Source organism: Bison bison, unplaced genomic scaffold (genome assembly GCF_000754665.1).
Source record: "Bison bison bison isolate TAMUID 2011002044 unplaced genomic scaffold, Bison_UMD1.0 scf7180017845425, whole genome shotgun sequence".
NCBI classification, from domain to species: domain Eukaryota; kingdom Metazoa; phylum Chordata; class Mammalia; order Artiodactyla; family Bovidae; genus Bison; species Bison bison.
The window spans coordinates 15,564-21,557 of record NW_011475998.1 but is presented as its reverse complement, the minus strand read 5'-3'; positions in this window follow the sequence as shown (position 1 = coordinate 21,557).

Below are 5,994 nucleotides of genomic sequence, written 5' to 3'. Positions count from 1 at the left end.
GCCCAGTGCAGGCCCCTGGTGGGCATGGCAGACCTCCCGCCACCGGCCACCTTCTCTTGCTGGGGAAGGAGGCCCCTTGGTCACACCTGGGTCTGGGGTCAGCCAGAAGCCTCCTGCTGCCCCCAAGCCCTGGGCCCTGTGGCCTCCATGCAGTGACAGAGCCCACTGAGAGAGGAGGTCCAGGCACGCCACCTGCCTCCGTAGGACGCAGCTCCCAGGAGCGGGCCCACCCTGTCCTCCTGCGCCTAGCATGCCCACCCCAGGGGTCAACAGCGCAGCGCCTGGGCTGGCGGGGCCTCCTCACCCGCACAGCACCAGCCCGTCTCAGCAGCCGGCAACAGCGTCGCGGGTGACACTGACCCTCACGGCCACACGCGCTGAGCCCTGGCCCACCACAGCCTGCCTTCTGCCCGTGTGGCCAGTTGTGTGGACACTGACGTCACCCACACCCCCAGCCAGCCTCCCCATCCCGTCTGCCCCCTCTTCACCATACTGCCACCTCGCTCAATCCCCGGGGAGCCCTGGGTCTTGTTGGGGGACCCTTGGGCCTGCTCAGTTGGACAGTGGTCCAGGGTGCGGGCCTCCGAGGGGCTCTGGGTGGGAGCCTTGGACTGGCTGAGGCTGGACGCCTGGGGGGCGGGGCAGCAGGTGTCATTCTCAGAAGTAAGCACCAAGGGGTGATGAGTGGGGGAGGGGGCTGCAGTATTTAACGGCTGCTATCGGATTGTGCGGCTCCGCCTGTAACCGGCGCATTATGAAGGCTAATGGATTTTTGAGGCCAGATTGATTTTTCATTAATTTGGTAAAAATCTTTTTCCTCTCCCCTATAATTCTGTCTTAAAACGCTCCCACTGACAGCTCGATAAGTCACTCTTGTCTTAATGCACGTCTGGCTCACCCGTCCAGGGGCCGAGGGGGAGGGGAGCGTGGAGCCTGGGGGCGGTAAATACTGCATTAGGCCTGGGCCCAGGGAGGCACCCTGCGGGGCCCCTACCTGGGTGGGCATCGGCCTCAGGCACCGCCCCCCACCGCAGGCCCCGAGCTGCGGAGGAGAGAGCAGAGGCGGTGTGTGAGAGACAGGGGGCAGCGAGGCAGGAGGCCCGCTCCCAGAGGGAGGCCCGCAGAGGCCTTCCTCCTGGTCAAGGCAAGACTAGACCTCTGACCCCCAGGGGCTGACGTCGAGTGCGGCCTGCCCAGGCCTCTGTCCATTCTCTTCCTACTCCAGCCTGGGAAGGGCCGCCCCCAGCCTGGTCTGTGCCGCTGACCAGCAGGGCCCTGCCCCTCCTGGACTCATCCCAGTTCCATCCTCCAGAGACCTCAGGGTCTGCAAGGCCTGCAGATGCAGCCACCCAGTCTGAGCAGGGCTGGCCTGGGGGCGGGGAAGAGCTGACCCCTCTCTTCTTCCCCGGCTCAGCCGCTCCTCTCTCTGCTCCCTGATAGTGCTCCGGGCTCCCCTCCCTCCTCCTCCTTGAGATTCTCCCCCTCGCATCTTCTTGTGGGGTCTCCAAGCTGTCCCGAACCCCTCCCGCCCAACCACCCTCTGCCAGGCTTCAGGTAGCCCTCCCGGGCCTGCTCACAGCCCTCCCCTCCAGCCCCAGACCATGCCCAGCCTCCAGGGACACGCCCCTCATTCCCCGACAGCCCAAGCCCAGTGGGTCTCCTTGAGCTGACCTACCCCGACCTGCTTGCCTCCTGGAGTCCCACCCCACCACACCCAGCTCCAAAGGCCTCACAGATGTCCCCCCGGAATTGCGAATCCTAGTCCTCAGGGTCCGGGCCTCCAGGGGCCTTCTGGGAGCAGGGTGCAACCCCGAGGTCATGCCCTCCCCCAGTGGGGGCATGAAGCCATGGAGGTGACGGTGCTGTTGGTCGGGGGTGCTGACGGAGGCCACGTGGGGGGTGCTGACGTGGATGCTGGTGACAGTGGGGGTGAGGTGCTGGTGGCCATGGGGACGGGTGGGGAGGCGGCGCTGTGCTGGCCAGCGGAGCCCTTGGTGCTGGTGAGACAGAGGCGGAGCTGCTGCTGGTCTGAGCGCTGGCCCCAGCCGCGGGGCAAGCCGGGCAGGTGGCGGTGGTGAAGGCGGGTCCTGGCAGGAGGGGAGGGAAGCGGCGGCAAGTGGCAGAGGCCTGTGAGAGCCCAGGAGCCTGGAGGGGGTCCCTGGAGTGAGGAGGGCCCTCCTGCATTTCCGGGGTGACAGCGCCCTCCAGGCCCGGTGCGTCTTCCTGCGCTCCCTGTGGGCCTGGACCCAGCCTGGGGTCCTCAGGGCCTGGCAGGGGGTGGCTGTGTGTGTGAGCACGTGCTGGCCCGGCTGACACAATTGACCTCCTGAGCAGAGGGGTCCCAGTGGGCGTGTCCCCTCCAGGACCGAGGCTGGCCCCCGGGCCCCTGCAGCAGGGCTCTGAGCTCACAGGTAGGGAAGTGGAGGAGGCCCAGCAACACTCTGCAGGTGGGGGCGCACTGCCCGGGGAAGCCCTCACCCCCTGGGGCTGGGAGACGGAGGTTCGTGGGGGTGAGTCGGGGAGTGTCCCCGCTAGAGCCACACAGACCCTGGGCCAGGTCTGCACTCCGACTCCTCGGACGTCCCCAGTGAGGACTCCCAAGTTCACCTGCAGTGACCACACCTGGGTGCACCGTCCCCACAGGAGCTCGGTGAGGTGGACCCGCCCACAGGACGCCTGAATGCACAGACCCTGGTGCGGGGCAGAGCTTGCTAGGCTGCCTGGCCAGGGTGTGTGTGTGGGGTGGGGCTTCTGGCCAAGCCTGGGAGCCCCCCAGGCCTCAGCCCCCCAACACACACAGCCAGGGGCTCGGCCACTGCTCCACGCAGGCTCTGAGCCACCCCATGGTCCTGGGGCCTCAGCTCGCTGGCCACAGCTAGAACAGCCTCCCCTCCACCTGGGGCTGAGCCCACAGACCATCTGAGAGATTGTGAGACACCCCGAAGGCACACAGCCCCTGGGGGCCAGCACAGAAGGCTCCGCACCCCCAGGACGCCGAGGCCCGGGGAGAGGGGCAGGGTTGGGGGTATCTGTGGCTGCTTCATTGAGTTGGTCAGTCTCTGGCTGGAAGTCTGGAAATGAGTGCCCCAGCCACACGCTTCAGAATCTGGGGTTGAGGCGGGCTTTCCCGAACAGGGTGGGGGGTTGTTTCTCATGAACGACGGAGCTGAGCCCACCACTCTAAACCAGCGCCTGAGCCCTGTAGGGTCACGTCCGCTACGGAAGGATAAACTGAGGTCCAGAAACTCGGGGCCTTGAGGAAGTTTGGCTCATTGTATTTCCATGAACTTGGAGGCTTAAAGTGCTAGAAACTTGTTCTCTCCCAGGTCTGGAGGCCAAAAGTCTGAGACTGAAGGGTTAGCAGAGCAGCAGGGCCGTGCATGCTCGGAGGCCAGAGAGGACCATTCGTGCTCCCTTTCGCCTTCTGGTGTCTCCGGGTGTCCTTGGGTAGCGGCCTCACCACTCCAGTCACTGGCCCGTCCTCACATGACCTCGCCCCTTCTGTCTCTTACTGCAAAACGAGTTGGTGGATTTAGGGCCCATCCCAGTAGTCAGGATGGTCTTATCCCAAGACCGTTAAGTGGTCGCACCAGCAAAGGTCCTTTTCCTAAACCGGGGCTCAGTCACAGTTTTGGGTGGCTGCATGTCTGGGGCCACCACTGAGCCCCCTGCAGCCGGGCAGCAAGTTCAGCCTCTCCAGCAAAGGCTCCGGCTTGGGGTGCTGGCAACACACTGTACCCCCTGCGTCCTGGGCTCGGGATGCCCCAGCGCTCCAGCCCTACCTCCCGGCCTCCATGACCAGCAGCCCTGTAACCCCCAGCCTCCTCCTCAGGGCCCTGGGGGCCTAGCCCCACCAGGAGCTCAGTGGCGAAAGTGCTGCTTCTCCCACTTTACGCCTCCCACACCCCACTTCCGGATCCCCGGGGCCCTGGCCCGTCCTGCCCGCGCCGCCGGGGACTGTGAGCTTGGGTGACAGCACCTCTCAGACTGGCCCTGGATCCCTGAGTGCTGCCTCCTGTGGCTCAGCCCAGGGGCCAGTGTCCAGTGGGGTGAAGGGCGCAAACCCCCAGGTGGCCACGGTTAGCGGGATTCTGGCTGGTGTGTGGCACTGATCTGGGCCCTGTTTTGGAGGCTCCTGGGTCAGCCCTGCCTCTAGGGGGATCAGGGGCAGGTGGAAGCTGAGGCAGGAGCCCAGGGAGAGTGAACCTGGCGGGGAGAGGGAAGCCAGGAAGGGCCCCAAGCCGTTGGCCCTGCTGTGGTCCGCCGCCTGGCCCCGCCTCTGATCCCTGCCCCTCCCCCTCCCTCGCTGCTGCCTCCGCCTTGGGGCTCCCGTCCGTCCGCCTGCCTCTCCGCGCATTAATCTGTAATGGCTCACTGCTGACCCAAGCGAAACGGAGTTTGCCTTTTCCCCTCTCGGCGGTTTTCTGTTGGCAAAGCAAAATGATCGCAGCGCACGCTCACCTCGACCTCCCCGCGCAGGGGAGGACCGCCCTGGAAAGTGAGACGTCCCTGCCGGGCCGGGCCGAGGAAGGGGCACGGTCGCGGGCACAGCACACGCGGGAGACATCCGTGTGCTCACTGCCCAGCCCCTCCCCCAGCCCCTGCTCTCCACGTCCTCCATGGGCCCTCTCTGCGCTGGGCACGGGGACAGGGGAGTGTCCTGCTGCTGCTGGTGTGGAGGAGCGGGCGTGGTGCCCATCCGTGGCCCACAGCCCATCTGGGGCACAGCGACAACCGTGATGTGGCTGGACCAGAGAGTGGGGGCTAACGCCGGGCCCTGAGACATGGCCGTGTCTGAGGAAGGCTGAGTACATCCCAAACCAGAATCGAGGAGGCAGAGACAACAGGCCAAGCGCAGAGTGAGGCTGGTGGGGGCAGGTGGATAGGAAGAGACCGCACCCTGGACACGTCAGAGCAGAGTGGACAGTCAGGCAGGCACACGCCTCCTCACACACACACCCACTCGTGTGTGGATCCCACAAGCCAGCCCATCAGGGTAGAGGACCCGGGGGCTCTCGGGGCACAGCCTGCACAGCCTGGACAGCCCCCAGCACACTTGGAGAAGCCACGGGCTTCTCTCCTGGGCCAGGCCAGGCCATGCATTGACATGACCACAGGCTGCTGTCTGAGAGGCAGGCATGTGGTGATGCTCACCTTTGGGTGCCAGGCTAGCCTTTTGTTCTGAGTCCTGGCCCCAAGGGGCTGCAGTATTGCCCTCTGGGTGGGGGTCGGCCCACAGATGACCACTGGGGGCTTTGCCAGGCCCAGAGTCGTGTCCATGACCTCATCCCCAAGGCCTCCTGGAGCCAGCCCAGGACTCCACCAGCTGCTGGTTCAGCCGTCTGGGGACACCAGGGAGGTGCCAGGGAGACCAGATGGGCCGGGCCACCCCGGGGTGCTGAGTGAGGGTGGACACAGGATGTTGCAAGGGCGCGGGCGGAGCCCCCACCTTCCTTGGGGGCATCGTCTGGTTTGTTCCCCTCGCTCAACGCCTACTTTCCCATCTGGAAAGAGACTTCCTTGCTTCCTGGAGAGGTCGATGCCCAGCCATCCCTGACCCAGGGGAGCAAAGGCCCTGGCTTGCCCGAGGGCCCGGAGCCAGGCTGCCTGGGAAGCCTGGGAGGGTGTGGGCCTTGGGACGGGCCCTCCCCACCAGCCTGGGGGAGAAGCAGGTGGCGGCTCTCTCCCGGCTCCAGCCCCTCCTGGGTCCAGGTCGGCTGCTGGAGCGGGGATGCTGCTGAGTTCTGGACAGGACCTGCCAGTCCTGTCGGCCCTGATTAGCGTGTAATGGCTTCCTTGATGCACAGTTTTATTAATCAAATTAATACGAGCTGAGGTGACCTTGGCGGGTTCTGCTGAGAGGGGCATTCTCCTGGGAGGGGCAGGTGGTCAAGGAGGGACGCACCTGGATGTCCTGTCCGCCGGCTCGGGCAGCTGGGGGGAGCTCTGCCCTCCCACTCCGAACACTGTGCACCCTCATCGCACCCACTCACC